The sequence below is a fragment of the Lutra lutra genome, chromosome 3 (assembly GCF_902655055.1).
Source record: "Lutra lutra chromosome 3, mLutLut1.2, whole genome shotgun sequence".
NCBI classification, from domain to species: Eukaryota; Metazoa; Chordata; class Mammalia; order Carnivora; family Mustelidae; genus Lutra; species Lutra lutra.
In genome coordinates, this window is record NC_062280.1 from 150,340,967 (window position 1) to 150,364,433 (window position 23,467).

At 38.9% G+C, this 23,467-nt stretch overlaps 1 long non-coding RNA gene across 1 annotated transcript; it reads right to left on the reverse strand.

The window, feature by feature from the left end:
* Window positions 1–2,649: 2,649 nt before the first annotated feature.
* LOC125095223 (uncharacterized) lies at window positions 2,650–22,132 on the reverse strand. Its single transcript, XR_007125824.1, has 3 exons — window positions 22,065–22,132; window positions 8,205–8,263; window positions 2,650–2,765 (listed from the first exon to the last, which is right to left on the reverse strand). It is a non-coding gene; the product is annotated as an uncharacterized LOC125095223 (long non-coding RNA).
* Window positions 22,133–23,467: the final 1,335 nt, after the last annotated feature.

Here is a 23,467-nt window from a genome sequence, read left to right on the forward strand (position 1 = left end):
TAGGTAAGTTGCAGAAAAAATCATATAACTATGATATACAAATTTATTTTTAGCTTTGATATTTTTGTTTCTTGTATAAATTAATACTGTGCATCAAATAAATTAGATATAAATCTTAATGTTTACATAAAACATTACACCAAATAATTAAGAATAAAACCTACATTTCTATAATGAAGTTTCTGCCAACCTGCAAATAAACACAGGTAAATTATATGGAAAATATCAATTCATGGTTTAGGTAGACCACAGCCCATTTTATGTTCAAATATTATCTTACTATTTAAAATCATACATTATTATAATCTTATTATTTCCTCATCTATTGCTATATATCTTCACCTGACTCCTTAAGACTTCTTTGAGATTCAGCCAAAGGGATACTAAATGAATTACTGTCAAATTTCCTGCATAGTGGAGAGAGTCAAAAGGTGAGATAGGAGACAGATGTAAATTTAGGAAAGAAGGAGAGATTCAGGAGTTCAGTCTAGATCATGGATAAAAGAACACAGATGAGACAGGAAAATTTATTCAAAGCTGCACAGAGCAAGGTGAGAATGATGCAGTGTTTGGCCCAACTGGTAAAATTATGTATCCTAGCAATGTTGGTCTGCCAAAATATTGTTAAGTACTGAATTTTTTTTTTTCTCCTCTAACTCATTTGAGTTTACAATTCCGGTAAGAGAAAAATAAGAGTTTGGTGAAAATTTGAGAAGCATAACTTAGTTCCTTTATAATCTAAGGGTGAGGTCAATGATTCTCTGCAGCAGAAAGGATAGAATATATTTAATTTTATGGAAGTAAAATTTTTAGGAAGGAATAATTTTATTAGAGTTGTATTAGAGAAGAGATTGGCTGGTACTTAGTCCAGAAAATAACAGGAATATTAAAATACTTTCTTTCTTTCTTTTTTTTTTTTTCAGGGAATGAAGAAAACACTGTAAATTTCTTGAATACTTACCTTTGGGTTTATTTATCTGATCTATAATGAAGCTTCATCTTGAACTTGTTCCTCCTAATCTGGTAGATCTTGTCACTTAACACGCTGGTATATTGTTATCTATAATTCATTAAACTACTGCTGTGTAAATATTAACTAAGTTTTTTTGAAAGCTCTAGAAAACAAATAATTCTCCCTTATAATTAAATTCATTGACTGCTTTTTTTTTTTTTTTACTTTTATTCCTAGTGCTGTATTTCAGTTCTGAAAAAAAAAATAAGTACATAAATAAAGTGCTAGCATATCTCAGGGTAAAGTAGGAAGAATAAAAGACAACTGAAAGCCCTGCTTTTTCTTGTCTCTTGTATGAAATGCAAATTTGTCCCATTTATCCTTGTAATTTCAGAAGACTAAGTGTTACTTTGGTATGCCCCACCGAAACTTTTTATAAAACAGCTTTCTTCTTGATATTATGGTTTAGAGGTTTGCATCTGGTTCTAGAAAGGCAGCATGACATTCATCTTGCACTCCTCTCTCTAAGGGTCAGGGTACTCCTAATTTAAATAAAGTAGAAACAGGTAATGGTATGTTTAAAATTTTTCTAACCTGGCAATTATTCAAGAGTGGTCGTTCCCTTACCTGTAATTTTGAAATAAAAATATTAAAAGAAAACAAGTTAAAATGATGTGTTACTGGATATTTTTTTTGTCAGTAATATAAATATATTCTTTACACTGAATCAGGTTTTTGTAGGGTAAGATGGGCACCTTTTTATCTGCAGCAATAACAATTGTCTGGCTTTGAAATAAATTCACAGTAACTACAGAGCATTATAGTCTAGGTGAGTGTGTATTCCTAGTTTTGGACATGAGTCCTGGGCTCTGCTGGAGAAGCTTAGATTAGAAGCATTTCTCCATAAGTGCGAGAGTGCAGAGTGGGAGGATTCGAGTGTTCATACCTTTTGCTGGTTTAACTTGAAGGCTTTCTCATCCTTAGCTTATGAAACTGTGTACTAAGAATGGAAATTTCATGAAACGTGAAGGGGCTAGGTCAGTTATCAGATTTTGAGTCTACAAAAGTTCAAATACATGTAGGAGAGAAGTTCAAGCCAGCTACTAACAGATACATACTTAATGATTAAGGTTCTCTGTAGGCAAAGCCCTGTGCAGGGTGTAGGAGACAATCACAGATGAATGGACCATTTTCCCTGTCCTTAGAAAGCTTTAAAATTGTTGAAGGAGACAGCACCTATACTCAGAAAGCATCAAAACCCAAAACAGGATGCATAGCAAAGACAGACATAAAAGGCATATACAATACATTTTTGTATAGAATGTCTTAAACAATATAGCGTACAATGGCATCTTCTGAAATAAAAGTGATGTCGGGTGTAAATCTAAACACCTAAAATTTTCACTTTAAATTCCTTTTTTGTGCATTTGGAATAAAACAAAAACTGTCTCGGGGCACCTGGGTGGCTCAGTGGGTTAAAATCTCTGCTTTCCACTCAGGTCATGATCCCAGGGTCCTGGGATGGAGCCCTACATTGGGCTCTCTGCTCAGCAGGAAGCCTGCTTCCCCTCTCTCTCTTTCTCTGCCTCTCTGTCTACTTGTGATCTCGTTCTGTCAAATAGACAAATAAAATCTTTAAAAAAAAAAGAGAGAAAAAAAACTGTCCTCTAGCGTTTTAACATTCCATTATTTTTTAGTGCTGTACTTCATCATCATCATCAACTTGGTTCCTTTTCAATTTACTGAGGCTTCTCTGATTCTGAAAATGAGTAGATATTATGCTATTTGGAGCACTTCGACAATGACAAGTAACCTATGGCATGAAAGAGTTAATTAATTGTGTTCTCTGATGTGCCTTCTGATTTCTAAAGTGTTGCTTTGAATTTAATTTTTCCCAGTATGTGATTTCATTCATTTAGTAAATAATTTGAGAAGACTCATGCTTAAGATATGTATGAAGGAGAAAATACACAACACAAGAAAGGCCCTGATTAAGCAGAAAAGAAATAATGAAGACAATTGAGAACAAAGACTTCCAAACCTACTGTATCGTGGAATCTTTTCAAAAACCTATCATATCCTCTATGAAAATTGTATGCAGAAATTCCTTCACTTGTATCCAGAAATACGGAGGATAGAGCCCTGTCATAGAATAAACTGAGAGAATGGGAGAGCTAACTCTCTCACTCCTCTCCCACATCTTGTATATGAGAGACAATGATCTTTTGTGCCTTGTCATATAAGAGCTTTAAAATGATCTTAGATGATTTTCATTTCTCTTTCCTTATTCACCACTATACCATTTGGTATTATATGTGGTTCAGTTTCAAACAAACCCAATGTAGAGAAAAGACTTTATTGGAGAAGCACAGTTGGTCTTTATGCTTTCATTCACTGGATTTCAGGAAACATTAAATTCTGTTGAAAGCACTTAACAATGAGGGGTGCTCTTTGGGAATTAAGTTTCTTTGAGGGACATAGCAAATTTTGAAAAAAATCTTATTTTGCCCATTAAATTAAGTATAGATCAAGTGTTATGCCAACAATGGTCTATTCTCTACTCTTTTATCTTGCAGTCAAGACTTTGATTGTGGGTTTTCCTATGTCTAAACCAAGAGAGACAGCACTGGGCCAGAGTATCAGTTATCATTTGCAGTTAGTATGAATTTAAAAGGGAGTCAAGAAAATCATACTATTTATATGTAATTTTACAGTAAAACAATTTTACTCACCTTCATCATTTACCTTGTTAAATGTGTTAGAACAGTTTTCAAATTCCTCAACATTTTAAATGTTTATTCAGAAGGTAAAAATAGGGGCGCCTGCGTGGTTCAGTTATTAAGCAGCTGCCTTCGGCTCAGGTCATGATCCCTTAGTCCTGGGATCAAGCCCCACATTGGGCTCCCTGCTCAGCAGGGAGTCTGCTTCTCCCTCTGACCCTCACCCTAGTTGTGCTTTCTCTCTCTCTCAAATAAATAAATAAAATCTTAAAACAAAAAACAAAACAAACAAAAAACCCAGCAGGTAAAAATAGTTTTATATGAATAATAAGGATTTTTTTACTTTGAAACTAGAATGTTTGGCTTTATTTTGCTTTTTGTTTTCTTTTTATTTAAATTTCCATTAGTTAACAAACAGTATAATATTAGTTTCAGGTGAACAATATAGTGATTCAACAATTCCGTACATCACCCAGTCAGTGCTCATCATGACAAAAGCGCTCTTTAATCCCCATCACCTGTTTCATCCATGTCCCCGCCCACCTCCCCTCTGGTAACCATCAGTTTGTTCTCTATAGTCAAGAGTCTGTTTTTTGGGGGCGCCTGGGTGGCTCAGTGGGTTAAGCCGCTGCCTTCGGCTCAGGTCATGATCCCAGGTCCTGGGTTCGAGCCCCACATCCGGCTTTCTGCTCAGCGGGAAGCCTGCTTCCTCCTCTCTCTCTCTGCCTGCCTCTCTGCCTACTTGTGATTTCTCTCTGTCAAATAAATAAATAAAATCTTTAAAAAAAAAAAAAAAGTCTGTTTTTTGGATTGCCTCTCTTTCTCGCTCTTTTTTCCTTTGCTTGTTTGTTTTGTTTCCTAACTTCCACATGGGAGTGAAACCATATGGTATTTGAATGGCTTTAAATCTCAGCTATTCCATGTTCTGTGATCTCAGGCAATTATCCTAAATATCTGTGATTCAGCTCTGTGACTGAAAAAAAATTGGAGAGAATAATAATAATAATATCTATCTCACACTTTGAAAGTTAAATTAGTGTATGTGTGTGTGAGAAAGAGAGATGATGTGTATGTATGTGTATGACTATATTTGAGGGAGAAAGACAGAATGAAAAAAAAGAATTTACAAGAATACAGACACAGAATAAGCTCTTTCATTAAAACTCGGTTAAAAAAAAAAGCCCTGTTTAGTAATACAAATTACATATCACTCAACTGGTATTGGTGATCATCTTCTAAAGGAGGCTTATTCTGGTCATTTTAGTAATCTAATAATGTAATCCCTCATTCTATAAATTTATAAGAATTTTTTATTCTTCACTTCTAGCAATATGTTAAAGGATCACTATATAATATTTATCTGGACACATACATAAATATATACTATTATTCTTTTTACAGAAATGAAGCCCTTTTGGTGTAAGTCTAGATATTAATATCTACATCTACTAATATCCATATTTCAATATCCATATACATATTTTTCCTACTCCTGGATAACAAATTACCACATGTTTATCAGCTTAAATGTAACACATTATCAGGAGTCTGAGCATAGCTTGGATGAGCCCTGTACTCTTGGGAGTGAGCAGGCAGCTGATGGGGGGTTAGGGTCTCATGTGACAAGCAAGATTGTCTTTCAAGCTCATGTTCTTGTTAGTAGAATTTAGTCCTTGCTGCTGCATATCTCGTGGTGGCTTGTTTCTTTAAGACTGGCAAGAGAGTCTGATTTCAGTTCACTTTACCCTCTCTTAAAGGTTTTACCTGATAAGGTCGGGCCCACCAAGAATAATCTTTTCATTGAATTAAAGTCAGTTAATCAGCAATTTTACTTTCACTGCAAAATTCTTTCACCTTTGCCATCTGATGAATCATAATCATGCCGTGATAGCCCATTACCTTTGCCATATTCTATCGGGTGAAAGTAATTGAAAGTTTCTACCTACACTCATAGGGAATGGGATTATACAGGGTCATGTCATTGTGGGTCATCTTAGAATTCTGCCTATCATAGCTTTTCTGCCATCTGGATTAGTCTATTGAACTTCTTGCTTCAATGGTTATTGAGTTTGTCACTGTGTTCTGAAACAGCTTTTTTTTTTTTTTTTCCCTCTGCCAGTTTTGATTTAGGCCTTTTTTTTTTTTTTTTTGAGATGTTTGTTTATTTATTTATTTATTTATTTATTTATTTATTTATTTATTTGAAAGAGGGAGAGAGAAAGGAAACAAGCAGGCAAGGGGGAGGAGCAGATGGAGAAGAGCAAGCAGACTTCTTTCTGAGCCCAGAGTCCAACTGGGTCCAATCCCATGACCAGAGACCACCTACCACCTGAACCAATATCAAGAGTCAGTTGCTTAACTGCCTGAGCCAACCAGGTACCCCAGTGTAGGCTTTTGAATGAACACATAAAATTATACAAGTAAAAATACTGTTACAACATGTGTTACCATTGTAAAGTGTTAAGCAAGTCTCAGCTGTGTGTGTCTGCTTTATATGTGCTGATCATGGAGTAGAAGTCAAACAATAAGATGTAAAGGTATAGCACATTATGTCATTTTCATCTTAGATAATTTTAACGATTGTAAATTTTGGTTGCTTTTTGTCTGACTTTTTTGGCAAATAATGAAATCAGTTGTTAGGTATTATTAGTGATTTAATTACATAGAGGTAATCATTTGTTACTATCCTCTCAAGCATCTAGACCAGTTTAATTGAAGACTACACTCAGGTTTCAATGGGTGCTGATAAAAAGAAAGAGCATTTGAAACTACTTGTCTCTATGAATCAGATTTTTCCAAAGGGCAATTCAAACAAGATAAAGAAATGGCTGACATATCATCAACAATAATCCAAGAACCCTAGATGACCCTATGTGGCCATTATTTTCTAGGTGTGTTGTTCATTAGAAAGATTACAAATATACCCTTAAAGATAAATATATGGTCATAGATTCTGCATCTATCAGTGGCAGGGGCAGTGAAGAGATGAGTATTTTTGAATGAAGTATCCCTTGATTAAAGGGTCTAATGCTTAAAAAAAAAAAAAGTTTGAAAACCACAAAATACTTCGAACAAAATGTAATCCAAAGAATGAGACAGAGGAGTATTTTCTTTCTTTTAAAAAGATTGAAATGGAAACTCTAATGAAATACAATGGAACTCAAGCACTATGAAGATCAATTGCAATTATGTTTATAAAAATGGCCCTAAAGTACTAAGAAATTCTCAAGTGTCTTTTGAATAGTCAAAGACATTTAAGAATAATTTAACTTAGTTTTACATTCCGTGCATTCCAAATATTTTAAAAATTCTTTTGGAATTTTATTATCTTAAATAGGAGAATCATGAGGCAGTCTACTTACTCTCTTGCCATGGTCAACATCCAAGTGGTTGAAAAAAAGACAGGAAAAGAGAAAGGAAAAAGAAAGAATATGAGAAACTTTTCAATTTAGCTATATTTTTTCATAGTTGGGACTCTGATTTGGGAAGATTTGTTGTACTGTTTCTTCTAGCCTCATGAACCATCTTGGTGGTATAGCCACAGAAAGTCAAATTTATTTAAATTATTTGGATTAGTCAAATTCTTTACTTATTTTTCCATCTAGTGAAATAATTGCTTTTGGCATTCTTTTTTTTAAAGATTATTTTTATTTATGTGTTTGTTTGTTTGTTTGTTTATCTATTTGAAAGAGAGGGGAGGAGCAGAGGAAGAGGGAGAGGGACAAGCAGATTCTGCACTGAGCATGGAGCCAGATATGGGGCTCGATCCCACGACCCTGAGATCACTACCTGAGCAGACACCAAGAGTCGGATACTTAATTTACTGAGCCGCCTAGGCATCCCTGACACGTTCTTAGTAATTCTTTCTATGTGTTTTTTATTATGCCTTCTTTCTCTGTGTGTCTCTTTCTATCTATATCTGCCTCTTTGTCTCTTTGTCTTTGTCTGCCCATCTCTCACACATGTTAAGACCATGTGGAAGTATCCTGCCCTGTGGATGAATTTTCTAAGATTTACATTTTGTTTTGAGCAGTCCAACAGGCTTGACAATGTTGCACTCCCTCTTTGATAACAAAATGACAGCCTAATTAAATGTGCAGAATAAAAAAGGCATTCACGCCTTATAGCATTCTTTTCTGTTGATATTGGAAAGATGTGGTTTTCCAGTGCACTATTCTCAGTTAGCATTTGGGTGGGTAAGCAATCAGTGGTCTTTGTTTTGTGTTTTTTTGACAACAATGCATTATATGGGAGAGATAGACTCAGTTCTAATTCCTTACCCTTTCTCCAAGTTTTATAACTAAATAACCTTTTTAAATAAAATATTGCAACAGTCCTGCATTTTGAGGATGAAAGTGCTGTTTTCTAAAAGGTCAATTCAATCTGGGAAATGTTTTCGGTTTAGACAATACATTATACACTGTAGAAACCCGTGGCAATTTTCAGCACCACTAACAACGGGAAGTAAATTTCAGTCATTCACAGTAAGATGGCAATGTGGTGACATTTGAAGCCTGGACGTGAGCTCTTACATTCATTGTAGGTGACTGACTGCTGTGTGGCAGAGGCCTTTTCCAACTGCAGATGAATTCTAGATATAAATGGAAAAGATGATCGGAACGATTTACAAAATGAGTGAGACCCCATCATCTGAGTGACAATATTCTTCCTTTACAGCAGGCAAGGATTAAAATACATCAAATTAATAAATCCCTAGGAAACCAATAATCTCACATTTGCTGAACAATTGTATCTTCTAGTAGTTATTATCTTTGAATTACAGTGAGCCACTATCTTTGTTTCATTTTCCAGATATATGTCCTTGTCCATCAAAAACTATGGCAGTTGCGCTACCCAGCCAAGCAATAAATTTACGAAACATCTCTCTGAAGTGCATGCTTATTTCATAATCCTGATTCCATATCTTTATTTACTTCAAAATATATGGAACTGTCAGCATGAGGGTCAGAAGATTACAACACTTTCTTTGTTTCTTTGCTAGTGTTTTTATTTAACTTGAAAAATAAGCTGTAACACCAAGGGAGTGATGAAGTAAAGGATATATAGAGTCATGATGGCATAAAAATAGTAAACACACAACTACAGATAAACTGTAAGAAAGATCGTCATATGGAATCATAAAAAAGAAATGTTTACTTCAGTAACTGACACAAGGAACTCATACAGGTAACTCACACACCATCTTTATTCAACTTGTAGAAAATATGAAATGATATGCAAGAGTTTTAACATAAACAGAAAAAGCTTTTCTTTTTTCTGAAATTTCTCATGGTATTGCCTGGCTTTAACCTTAAGACATTCTATACTGTGAGTATGATTCTCTTTTATAGTTGATGATGGACTGATTTAGCATTTAATCTACCTGGGCTTGGAAATAGCAAACCTCATAGGATATAGCATGTTACTTAAATGGCACAGAAAAGTTATCAATAAATACATTGGCAATTTTAAATTCAGGAGCAAGTCCTTGTGAAACCAACAGAAGTAGACAAATGGGCATCAGCAACACATTCTTACTTTAGATTGCCTTGATTTGGAACTACTTACCATTTTAGAGTTTGAAATATTCTTTAACTTAATTCTATTAATTAAGAAAGCATGTTTTTTTTTAAATTTCTTTGATAAATATGATACTACATGACTTAAATATGTTGAAATCAATTTAACTGCATGGTAAATTTCCTGAGATGATGGAAACACATCAACTCTACATTTCTATGATTAATTTTTATCAATATTTTATGGGGTGGGGAGGGGATCTGGGGATATTTGTTGCTGTTATATGATTAATTTTTATCAATATTTATGGGGTTGAGGAGGGAGTCTGGGGATATTTTTTGCCGCTTTATGTTATTTGATTTTTAAAATACTGCTGTCATCATCCATACTTTACAAATACACATTTATAGCTTTTGATTTTTTCACTCCAAATATAAATCTGTATAATATTTTTGCCAGTTTTTTATTCATCTATATAATTTTTAAAAGATGTTGGCTTTCAAAATTTGCCAAGGATTTCCATAACAGGAGTAAATAGACTAAACATCCTTTAGGCTCCTCTGATAATTTATCAACATTTCCCTAGGACCAAGGAGAATTATTCAATTTCTTGGAGCATTGGTTTGTAAAGAGTCTGGTTCACAACCTTATTATCTGGTTTCACCACTTACATTATGTTCTGTGTCTTTGAGGAAGCTATGTTGGGCATTCAATACAGTTAGAGGTGAGTATAATTTTCATTCACAAGCAAAGCACACACACAAAAAAAAATGCCTGGAGGCCCTTTGTTCTCCATACTTAGAACTAAGTAAAGTGTTCTGAGATTCTTATGGGACTTTCAGGTCAAAGCTGCACTGATAATATTTTCTGAGCAAAATGCAATTGGTTTAGGAGCACTTAAAACTGCTCCTAATTAATCATGAGCTTTTGGTCCATTTTTACTCATCAGTTATATTATTCTCCAGAACTTAGCCCTGCCATTTTAATGTTTCTAGTATGCTATGGTCCCAGTGTTTGTGTCCTCCCCAAATTCATATGTTAAAACCTAATGCCCAAGGTGAGGATATCAGGAGTTGGAGCCTTTGGGGAGGGGGATTAGATCATGATGGTGGATCCCTCGTGAATGCAATTGGTATCCTTTGTTAAATTGTTAAAGAGGTCCATCCTTACCAAAGAAAGCTCCCTCGCCCCTTCTGCCATATAAGAACACAAGGAAAATTCTGCAACCTGGAAGAGGTCCCTCATTAGGCCATGGGACACTCAGCTTCGAGACTTCGAGCTTCCAGAACTGGGAGAAATAAATTTCTGCTATTGATAAGCTATGGGGTCTGTGATTTTCTTGTAGCAGCCTGAAGGACTGCTAAGTCTAAGACAGTTGGATAACTAACTAGTATTTAAGGCTTAATGAAATGCAGAGAGAACTAAGGACTCTTACTTTCCCTTATCAATCTCCTATCTCCTGACCTTTCAGGATCTCAGTAAGTGGCAGCACCTTTATCTACCACATCATCTTTTATTCTGCCCTTCCTCTCATATCCATTTCCAATTCAAGGCGTTGTTCTTTAGAATTTACCTCCAAAATACATCTTGGGTTTTATTGTCACCACCGCCTGGTTCAAGATACCACCATCTCTCTTCTAAATGTCTACAATGGTCTCACCTGGTTTCCCTTTGTCCATTCTTGCCCTCCAGTGGTCCCTCTGCTCTATCTGCAGATTAAATCTTATCATGCCACCCTTCAATTTAAAACTTTCTAGCAGATCTTCATCATACTTAAAATAAAACCCAAAGCATTTAAGGTGTCAAATACCTCTCTCATCTTTCTCCTCTGCCTCCTATTTGCCGTATTCTGGCCACCCGGGCTTTTCTGGGCTGAAACACATGAAGTGCGCTCCCCTTTCAGGACATTTATAATTGTTGTCCTTTTCAAAGTAGCTACTCAATTCACCCTCTCTCACATCACATTTTATCTTCTTATTAGCATATGTCTGTTCTTAGCACTATGTCTCATTAGATTATTTAAAAGATATATGAACTTCTTGAAATCAGCAATTACATCTATTATGCTCTACATTGCTTATCTAATACTTAGAAGATGTTGAGTAAATATTTGTTTACTGAATGATTAACTCACAAAATTCATTTTGGGGCCATTTGGGAAAAGAAACATTGTCTTTCAAAGCACCGCAAAAGAAACATTGTCTTTCAAAGCACCGCACATGTTTCATTTCAGGAAACTAATAGATTCAAGGGAAAGCCTATTGAATTGAGAAATGTAATATATTGGCAGAGTTGCATATACATCTCTATAGAAAATCTACTTTGTAAAAAAGGAACTAAAAGTATTAAATTGTTAATTCCATCCTCAAAATTGAATTACTGCTTGCAGCGATGCACTTGAGTTTTAAAAATAATAAACATAATAAAGTATCTTGTTCCGTGGAAAGTGTTTTCTTAAGGAATATGATAAATTGAGCAAACAGAAAAAAAAAATCTTTGTGTCTTTCTTCTGTGCTAACAATGTACTGACACTTGTAACTTGCATAAGCTATTGTTTTTTTTTAATTTCTGATATTGTCAATAACATGATTAACTATGCAATCTTAAGTTAATGCTGCATAAACACTTATTTATTTAAAACTTACTTGTTTTTAAAAAATAAAAATATTGCTGCTGAAGGAAACATTTCCAAAGGAAAAATACAATTATTATATAAATGTGTCAACGCAAAAGGGTGTGTCTTGGCACTTGGCACCTACGCAATGAAGAATAAGAGATCACTGCACAGAGTGAAAGGAGAAAACCATTTCACTAAGGCCAGGACACTCACAAGGTGGGGGAGCAGGCAGGCCCAGAGGCCTGCCCTGGGGGTTCTTTCCTTTTATGTGTGTGTGTGTGGTGGGGGGGAGGGTCTTGTGTCATGGACAGGGTGGTCTCTAATGGAGGCAGCTTCCAATCCTTTGGGGGACCCTGCCTATAAATTGGGAGGGGAACATTATGACCCTAAAAGTTTACACAGGAACCCAGGGGAGGGGCTATAACTGCAATGCAAAAGCATTACAATGAATGAAGTGGTTACCCTGGAGGCAGAGATGGGAGAAGAGAGTGTCTACACTGTACCTGCCGGTATTGCTCTGCTTGCCCCAGCGTCTTGGAAGCCACAAAGTCAGGATGTGGTAAGTTACAGAGTCAGGATGTTGTGCTCTCAGGCTTCTAAGGTGAACATATTTTTCACCATCCTTGCTTCCAGCTCATGTCTAACTAACTGCCTATTCTACCATTCCTACCTCAAGAATTTAGGACCTGGCAATCTTCCAGGTTAAAGGATGAAGTTCCCTTAGGACTTTCTTTCCACTGCTCATATCTAGCTTCTTCTACCTAACAAATATTATATGCTAGGTAAAATATGTTGTTGAATTTTGTTCCTAAAATTCTTTTACCTACTTAATAACTTCATTATGAATCTCGTTTGAAACATATCTGTTTTACTTCTTTTAGTCTATATGAAATACTTGATGTAGCTCTAAAGCAAATCATGCTATACTGAGGCTTTAACTTCTAAGATGGACAATATGATGAGAATATCTAATCTATATTTATAACACTGTCTATATAATACTATATATGCATTGCATGTAGATGGTATGTCTATCACATACTAAATGATATTATGTAGGTAAACAATATGTATAAAATTCTTTCTACATAGAATGATCTAAAAATGCATCAATCTCTGTGTTGAAATGAAGCAAGTGTTTCATTTTAACATAAATAAAATCATACTTAAGGAGAAGTTTCCAGCTAGATGGATTTAAAGTGCTGAATATATTCAATTCAAAATAATATCTGGATTTGAGCCTAAAGCAATTTCAATAGATCTCATATTGGACAAAATTCTATAATCTTTATACCAGTGCTTCTTGGTATTTTGTTCATCTAAGAGGAGGTGACATATATTGATAGAATTTATCAAATTGTCACCATTAGCTAAGCAACTAAATCCAATAGTATTTTTATCTTTAAAGAAGATTTCTGCTAACACATTATTGTTTAGTAACCATGCAAGAAGTATTAATCATAAACTACATTGTTTCTCAATTTGTCAGCTCAGAACCTGTTTCTGTTATTAAATAACCTAGACATTTTCCTTTCCCCAGTGAAACCTTACCTTGACCTTATTGAATTTGCTTTCCGAATTTGCTACTTTTTGCTTCAAGGACTCTGTGAAGATGAACTAGTGAGAGGCTTCAATTGTGCATTATAGAAATTGACATCAACCTCTACTCACCAACTATCTGTTGTTTTTTATTAAGCAAGTTGAGTAACAACTTATTTGGCCATTCTTGACCCTAGTGATTCCATCATCTATTAGTCATTGCCATAGATCTCTGTGGATGTAGACACTGATTATTGCCTTTGTGGCTTTAATGCCTATTATAGTAATTATGGCTCCTTTGTCTCTGATAGTTACTTGATACGGATGGTAGGGAGTTTTTGTTTTTGTTTTCTAACATCTGTTAGAGGTAACTCCAGTTTACCAAGGTCAGTTACCACTGTGCTTCTCAAAAATGCCAGCTCTTCCATTAGTACACATGACATTGGATTTCTGAAGGGATGTAGTCTGAACCCTCACAAGAGAACATGCTTTATGGTATGCATTCTGGAATCTTTCATTAAAAAAAAAAAATCAATCCCAATATTCTCTCTCTCTCTTTTTTTTTTTTTTAAACATAAGCTCAATGCCCAATGTTAGGGTCTGTAATCAAAGGAGCAAGACTGATACAAAGCGAAGGTCAAGCAAAGCTTTATTTCGTGCTAAGCATCAAGAATCAAACTGACCAGTCAGGGCCATCTCTTGCAAAGAGGCAACCCCTCCCAGCCTCACAGATGTACTTTTATAGCGGTAGTTTAGCGGGGCTATACACAGGTGGCCAATGAGATTGCAATACACAGAGAAAACTGCACAGTCACACTAGGTCTGCCACACACAGAAAATACTGCTAGGTAACACACGGGGGGCCAATTGAATTTCAATTTACCCTAGTAGATAAATGCACTTGCCCCACTGATTGGATGTCTTCACCTGGCCTGCCCCGCCCTTGTATCTAGGCTTTGCAAGTAAGTTCCTCTGGGAGGGGCAGGGTCAATCTAAGTTTACTGCATAGGGTCAAGCTAAGTTTATTGCATAAACACAAAATGACTCCCTCTGGCAACCAGGCCCTTACATTCCCCCCTTTTCTTTGGAGATTAGTCAAATCCTTGACTTTTCATCCAGTTCTATGTTCTCTGGTTGTAAGGGGTTATATTGAGCATGTAAGTCTAACATTTTTATCGCTCTAGTTTTCTTTTGTACAAATGACACTAGTGCACAGTTGGCTCATGAGTTAGCCATTTACCGCTTCATAGAACCTTTTCCATTTTTTCCTAATTTCCTTAATCTAATTTCCTACCTATACTTTACATAAACAGGTAACAATAGGAGCAACAATAAACTCATAGTCTTTTGAGTCTTAGCTTTAGTCCATGGTCAGCGGGGTCCATTGGCTGTGGCTTCCACCTCTGGGGGGCATCTTCATCCTCGGCTCGTTTGACATGACCTGCGTGAATCCAGGCCCTGATGCCTTCTACTTTTATCACTGTGGGGGTGGTCAGGATGACAGTAAATTGTCCCTTCCAGTGAGGCTCCAAGTTTCCCACTTGGTGGCACCGTATCCAAACCAAGACCCCAGGTTGGTAAGGATGTGGTTCCACCTCTGTCTCCATCCCAGTGTGGGCAGTCCGGATCCCTGCATGGACTTTTTTTTAAAATAGACTGTAATGCCTGCAGTGACTGGACTACAGACTGATCAGTCATTTCTGCTAGGGCAACCTCTTGTAGCCGAGGACAGAGCCGGGGTGGGGGGGTTGTCTCCCAAACATTATTTCAAATGGGGTCACCTTGTTTAAATAGGATGTACATCGTGCCCTGAGGAGGGCAAAAGGAAGGAGATCTACCCATCCACTGCTAGTCTCCAGAATTAGCTTTGTCAAGGTCTCTTTAAGAGTCCGGTTCATTCTCTCTACTTGTCCAGAACTCTGGGGCTGGTAGGCAAAATATAGTTTCCAGTTAGTACCCACAGCCTTGGCCAGTGCCTGTGAGACTGAACTCACAAATGCAGGGCCGTTGTCTAACCTGATTGCAAGAGGCAGCCCAAACCTAGGAATTATTTCTTCTAGTAGCTTTTTGGCTACCACCCCTGCCGTCTCATGTTTGGTGGAAAAAGCCTCTACCCAGCCTGAAAAGGTATCTACAAAAACTAACATATACTTGTGCCCATATTTTCCGGGTTTCATTTCTGTAAAATCTATTTCCCAATAAATTCTTGGTTCCTTACCTCTTTCTCTTTTCCCTCTTCCCATTCTAGTTCCTCCCACATTAACTGCCTGGCATTGAGCACATCTATCAACTACATCCTGAACCATACGCCCTAATTTAGAAACCTGGAATTGCTTGCCTATAAGGTCCTTGAGTTTGCGTATCCCCAAATGAGTACCCTGATGTATCTGGTCTACTAACTTCTTACTTAGTCTTCGAGGAAGAATTATTTTTCCTGCATTAGTCTTAGACCAGTCCCCTTCATAGTCTAATTTAGCCCATTTTTGTAAATACTTTAAATCTTCTTCTGAATAGTCCGGTTTTTCTGGTAGGGCTAGAGCCGGGAGTGTAACCAGCTCTTGCACTGTTTCTTGGACTGCTTGCTTTGCGGCTCAATCTGCTAATTGGTTTCCTTTTGAAATCAGATTAGTCCCCTTTTGGAGTCCCACGCAATGCATAACAGCCACCTCTTTTGGGTCCCAAATAGCCTGGAGGAGAGCCAATATTTCTCCTGTTTTAATTCCTTTTCCTTCTGCTGTTAATAGGCCCCTTTCTTTATAAATAGCCCCATGTATATGGAGAATAGCAAAGGCATACCTGCTGTCCGAATAGATGTTGGCGGTTTTACCTTTGGCCATCTGCAGTGCCTTAGTGAGTGCAATCAGTTCCTCTTTTTGTGCCGAAGTTCCATGTGGCAGGGCTGCTGTACAGAGTTCCTGCTCAGGAGAAATCACCGCAGCCCCTGCATACCTCTTTCCATCGACCATGTAGCTACTCCCGTCTGTGAATAGAGTCATCTCAGCAACCGGGAGGGGAATGTTTCTGAGATCCAGCCTTATTCCTGTGACTTGGGTTAGGATGGGTGGGTGGATGGTCAGCCAGCTCCTCTGGCAGCAGTGTGGCTGGATTTAGCACCACCGGGGGCTGGAAGGTCACTCTTGGTTCGTTGAGGAGGAGGGCCTGATACCCTGTCACTCGGGTGTTCATCATCCATCAGTCTGGTGGAGTCCAGAGAAGGCCCTCGATAGCGTGGGTGGTGGTCAAGATGAGATTTTGACCCAAAGTCAATTTACTTGCAACCTTGACCAGGAGGGCCACGGCAGCAATTATGCAGAGGCAAGGGGGGACCCAGCTGCTACTGGATCTAATTTCTTGCTAAGATAGGCTACTGGCCTTTGCCAAGGCCCCAGAGTCTGAGTTAAAATTCCTTTGGCCACCCCTGCTTTTTCATCCACATACAAGTGGAAGGGCTTGGTAACATCTGGGATGGCCAATGCTGGGGCACTCAGTAAGGCTGTTTGTAATTCCCGAAATGCTCCTTCTGCCTCAGCTGTCCACTCTATCATAGTGAGCCCTCCTTTTGCCAGTTCGTAGAGAGGTCGGGCAATCTCTGCATACCGCAGTATCCACAGCCTACAGTAGCTCACCGTCCCAAGAAACTCCCTTACTTGTTGGGACATGGTGGGGCGGGGGTATCGGGTGATCACCTGTTTCCTGGACTCAGACAGTGAACTCACTCCCTCCTGGAGATCAAAGCCTAGATTAGTGGCATGGCTCTGACAGAGCTGTGCTTTCTTCGCTGACACCCGATACCCTTTTCCCTGCAGAGTCTGTAAGAGAACTCTCGTCCCCCACAAACATGACTCATAGTCCTCAGCGGCTACTAGCAAGTCATCAACATACTGTAACAGAGTGACTCCTAGGTTGGAGGTTCTGTACTCATGCAAATCCTCATGTAGGGCCTCGTCGAAGATAGTGGGCAAATTCTTGAACTCTTGGGTAAGTCTTGTCCAGGTGAGCTGGCCTTGGAATTATTCCTATGGGTCGGACCACTCAAAAGCAAAAAAGGTGCTGAGAATTCCTTTGCTAAAGACATGCAGAAAAAAATGCACCCTTGAGATCTAAGACGGTATACACAGTTCTTCTGGGGCCCAGGAGGGACGATAGGGTATAGGGGTTAGGCACCGTCGGGTGGATATCTTCAACCCGTTTATTAACTTCCTGCAAGTCCTGGACGGGTCGGTACTCCCCAGTCTCAGCCTTTTTGACGGGCAGCAAAGGTGTGTTCCATGGAGATTTGCAAGGAACTAGGATCCCGTCTCCTCGAAGGCCGTTAATGTGTTTTCTGATCACTTCCTTTACTTCCCAGGGAAGGGGGTACTGCCGAACGCGAACAGCCGTAGCTGTCGCCTTTATTTATACCACCACTGGAGGTTGTTCCTTGGCCAAGCCAGGGGGCTTCCCTTCTTCCCAGATCTTGGGAAACTTGTCCTGTAGGATTTGGAGAAGGCTCCCCTTCTTTGTCTCCTCTGGTTTTGAGACTGGCTCGTAAAGGAGGTATTCATCTACTGCTGCCATAAGCACCTGTACAGAGGGTTGTCTCAAGGTTACAGTCATGTCCCCTTCCAAGAACTGAATGCCAGCTCTTAACTTGTGGAGGAGATCTCTCCCCATAAAGTTATATGGGGCATTAGGGAGGACCAAAATTGATGTTTAACTATTCCTGAGGCCAAATTTAAAGTCCTTTCTGTAGCCCATTTATGTCTCTCTGTGCCATTTGCTCCTTGTACCCAAACTTCCTCTCCAGATAGTTTTCCCATAGGTTTAAGTAATGATGAAAATTGGGCTCCCGTGTCCACCAAAAAAATCAACTGATTTCCCCTCCACTTCAATTTTTACCCAAGGTTCAGGGAGGGGCTCCGAACCATGGTCCCTTCAGTCTCTGGTGGCAAGCATTGCTGTCTTCCTTTTGGGGCACTTTCTGGTCCAATGTCCTTTTTCCTTACAGTAAGTGTACTGATCTGAATCTAAGTCTTCCCGCCTGCCTTCTCAGTGCTTAGGCTTTTCCTTCCATTTACTATCCCCTACCCGTCTCCTCCCCACCTCATGTAATGCCAAAACCTTAACCAGTTTTTTTTGTCTGTTTTTCATCCTCTTGTGCATTCCTGTTGTTAAACACCTTTTCTGCTATTCCCACTAACTCAGTCAGATTCCTCCCTTCAAATCCTTCGATTTTCTGAAGTTTCCTATATTTGGGGCTTACTGACTGGCAAAGCAAGATCATCTAAATGAGCTATCGTGCAACTTCCCTGAAGTTTACCTCAATTTGTCTAGCTTAAGTAAACAAACATTTAAAGACAATCAAATCTAGAATTTAACATCCATAAAGGTGTGTTATTAAAACATAATTTTTCACTCTAAAATAGCCCTTGTTTTCAGAGATAGCCAAATCAGGACTAATTTATTTGAAAAACAAGCCCAGTTTTAATAAGCTTGGACTAATTATTTACATAAGCTCAGCAAGAACAGTGAGGGATCATATAAATCTTTTAGAATCTGCTTTGCTGGAATTTCTCATAAGGAATCTCTAGGTTGAACTTATAATAGCCTCTCCAGACCAGAAGCCAAGCTACACACTTGCCATCAGACATGCCTGCAATACCTGTCAATTTGGGTGAATTCCTCTTCCTGAGGCCCCCAAAGAATCCTGAGGTTCCTGCACCTACCAGGAAGTAATATTCTTCACTCACCTGGTGAGGCTGCTGGGATCCCTGTAAGCAAGGTATCAGGCCAACAGTTCCAAAGCGCTTTACGGTTCCATGTTTTATAAAGTCAACCTTAGTTCCTTTAAGATGTCTAGTCATATCTGAGTTTTTTCAAATATGACATTCCAGTCAAAGCCATGGTAAAATAACCAGTGTTTTCAATGGTGTCTGTTACAAGGAGAACAGATTCTTATTGAACTTATGCAAATGAATGATTGCCATGGAAGAAGAATACTTGCTGAGACCTTTTGGTTTCAGAGGGTTCAGATAGAGAGAAAGTTGAGTACCTTGATTTGTTTACAAATGACTACATTTTTATCTCTGTAAGTTACAGATAACTTAAGAAAAAGTTTCCCTAGTCTGGAAGAGCAAACATAAGACAAAACATCAAGAGATACAACATTACAATCTTTCAGTTCACATAGTCCCATGTTAATAATTCTGGTTTAGTCCAAATGCAGCTTTTACTTCTGTAAATTCTTACCCATTTCAGTTCCAGGATTTCAACATATCAAAGACCTGTATTTGTCCTGAAAGTCTTTCCATATGAATTTCCTTTAAGGTGGAAGTCATTTTACAAGAGAATTCTTAGAAGGCAAATTTATGAATCAGTTAAGCACAGAACGTGTTCACCAGCAGATTTCAAAAGCACAAACCCAGTTCCAGCAGCCAACGCTCTAGCATTTTATCCCATTTGGTTAAGACCTAGATGTCCAACAAATTTAATTCCATTTGTCATTCAAGCAACCCTTCACAGTTTCAGGTTACCAAAGACTCTGGAAGCCACTTCAACAATTACCCATTAAAACCTTGAGACAGACAAATAACCATTTCCACTTCAGATGCCATGCTCTCCTGCCAACAAGGGGGAGGGGCTAGGCAGTCCACGTCGGGCCAGAGAAGGCTAGAAAGTCCCTGAAACAAAGGGAGTTTCTGTAGCTGCTTGGGAATATTCCTTAAAGTCTCTGTCTTGAGGTCGGTTCATCCCGCAGTGCCAGTTCTGTTTACCAAAAGTGGCCCACTAGGCACTCATATTCCATGCCCGGCTCCAATGAGCATCAGCATTGGGCACCTTAACCCAGCATTAGACTAACCCCAGTTGGCTCCAGTCATAGCCCTTAACACACAAAATGAGTGAGGGAGAAGCCTCACATATATTATGAAGAACCGAGAGATGAAAGTCAGAGTCCCCTTACTCTCTGCTTGCCTCATTCCTTCAGTCATAACAAACAACACAACAGACAACAAAAGGACCAGGAAAAGACAACCGCAAGGCCCAATGATTCTTACCCAGAACCTGCCACTAGTGGGGGCTTTCTTTATCCCCCGACCACCTAGGGGGACTTGAACCCCCCAACCGCCCAGGGGGACTTGAACCCCCTGACCGTCTAGGGGGACTTGAACCCCCCAGCAGGCCCCTGACCGCCCAGGGGGACTCGAACACCCCGTCAATCTACCAGCCGAGGGATGGGGTATCCCCACATCCACTCCAGCCCTGGGAAGCATGGTTGCATCCAGCTTCTCCCCGGTGGGCCATACCCTGGAGCTCCAACCAGACAAACAGATAGGATCCCATGATCTTACCTCCAGAGGCTTTTCCCAAAAATTCCAATGCTGGCTCAGTTCTCGTCGTTTGAATCCGGGTGCCCCCTCCAATGTTAGGGTCCGTAATCAAAGGAGCAAGACTGATACAAAGCGAAGGTCAAGCAAAGCTTTATTTCGCGCCAAGCATCGAGAATCAAACTGACCAGTCAGGGCCATCTCTTGCAAAGAGGCGACCCCTCTCAGCCTCACAGATGTACTTTTATAGAGGTAGTTTAGCCGGGCTATATACAGGTGGCCAATGAGATTGCAATACACAGAGAAAACTGCACAGTCATGCTAGGTCTGCCACACACAGAAAATACTGCTAGGTAACACACGGGGGGGGGGGGGGGCAATTGAATTTCAATTTACCCTAGTAGATAAATGCACGCCCCACTGATTGGATGTCTTCACCTGGCCTGCCCCGCCCTTGTATCTAGGCTTTGCAAGTAAGTTCCTCTGGGAGGGGCAGGGTCAATCTAAGTTTACTGCATAGGGTCAATCTAAGTTTACTGCATAAACACAAAATGACTCCCTCTGGCCAACCAGGCCCTTACACCCATGAACCCAAAATCAAGAGTCTCATGCTCTACCCACTGAGCTAGCCAGGCACCCCAATTCTTATATGCTTGTATTTTTGAGACTTGTTATACATCTTATAATTTGCTGAAAACATTTGGATCTCTCTCCTAATTCATTATGGCTTGTCATTCCTCTGACATTTTAGAGAGCCATTCAACAAAATATTGAAACCAATTTAGATCCCCTTGCCAGAACTCTGAATTTCGAATCATGTTTACATGCTCTCACATTTTTAAAACTTCTATTAAGCCTTAAATTCTTTTTTTTAAGCCTTAAATTCTTTATCTCTTGTTACAACATTCTCATGATCCAATCCCAAATATGTTTACTGTGTTACTGACACTATATTTTGGTTAGGTCCTGAGATTCCCTCAACATGTGGGCAGTTCCTCTCAGAGCTCTGATCCTGCAAAGACCTTGGCCTGGTTACCAAGGTGGAAACACTAGGGGTGGAAATGCAGAATCTGAGGAGAATAAAATTCTCCAATGAGGGCATGCCTTTGGGAGAAGGTAAAGAGCACTGTTTTTCCTAGCCTGGAAGGTTCAGGTGGTGTGAGGAGCACATGAGTTTCAGGCTCAGCCAGTCAAATGTTCCTGCACAAAAGATAGAAATTTCCAAGATCTGCTTTGCTTTTCTTATAGAGCCCTGACTGAGACATTGGAGGCTTCTCAAAGTTATATATTGTGTTTCCTTTGAGGCTCTTTACAGCTTTGCAAATAATGGGTTCAATTTTAAATAGTTTGGCCTGTGCCTGCAAGAAATGAGTGTCTCCTTCAAAATTGCCCATTTTCTCAGACCATCTTACCTTAGCAGGTGGCTTTCCTGACCACCCTATTCTTTTCCAAGACCTCCTAATGCAGTTATAAGGATAGAGCACAATTTATAAATAATCATTGTCTCCATATCATTTAATCACACCAGTTACCTTTCGTGCTGCTTCCTTCTGTCATGGGCAACACATCATAATTAGCCTCAGGCAAAAGCACAGTAATTATGATGTCACTGCATGTCAGGACTTACCACAACCTCACTGACCACCAGCAATTAAGTCTTTATTGCCATTGCGTTGGTGGGCAATCTGGCTTCGCTATTGTTTTATGTCAGCTCCTATCATCAGTGCTAAGTGGAGTCTCTCATTATCATATACAGAGAAGCCTGAGAATGGGAGGCACAGGGTGAGAGCATCATGTGAGGCACTGTGAGTTTGTGCTTGTACAAAACTAATCAGAGACCTCACATGTGAAACAAGTACAGTTGAGGCAGTTAGAATATGAAGTGGTGCAAAAAAGCTGCCTGATTCAGCTAGTATCTCAAACATACCTCATTAGGGGCGACTGAGTGGCTCAGTGGGTTAAAGCCTCTGCCCTCAGCTCAGGTCATAATCTCAGGGTCCTGGGATAGAGCCCCACATGGGACTTTCTGCTCAGCAGGGAGTCTGCTTCTCCCTCTCTCTCTGCCTGCCTCTCTGCCTACTTGTGACCTCTGTCTGTCAAATAAGTAAATTTAAAAAAATACCTCATGAGTGTATTTAAGGAGATGTGATCATAATATGAGGGATTCTTCATCTTATAATGTCAAGCAAGTAAAAGCGGTATGAAATTTCATACATGTTTAATACATATTGGAAATACTAACTGCTTTTTTTTCCCTGCCAAAATGACCTCATTGTATCTTCACTATCGAAACCATTTCTTGAGCCTATTCTTTCACTGAATTAAAAGCATTCCATACCAAAAGATAATGTAGAATAATCTTTACAAATATACCAGGGTCACATTTTTTGAAAGCTGAGATTTCTGAATTGCATGGGTATTTTGAATTGAAAATAGTTAAACCCTGGAGGAAGCCAAATGTAGATTTTATGCAATTAATAATAAATATTGGAGAAACTCATGTCCCTAATTTCAGACTTGATCAATTTTTCTGAGCTGGGGAAGGAGCTTTGAAATGATAGACAAAGTGAAGACATAAAAATATGCAAAGAATATAGATAGCTAAAATCATCAGAGTTATTCTACAAGGAAGACATCTATCCCCAAAGGAGTGGCCAAACTTTTAAGTTTTGCAACCAGAAAACTGAAGGTAGCTAGCTATCCATGCTGAAACTTTAAGGAGCAACATGCCTGAGGCTCTGGTTTATACATAGCAAGTTCCATCTGCAGTTTAAAAAGGACATCAGTACATCCATATTATCTCCATATTACCACA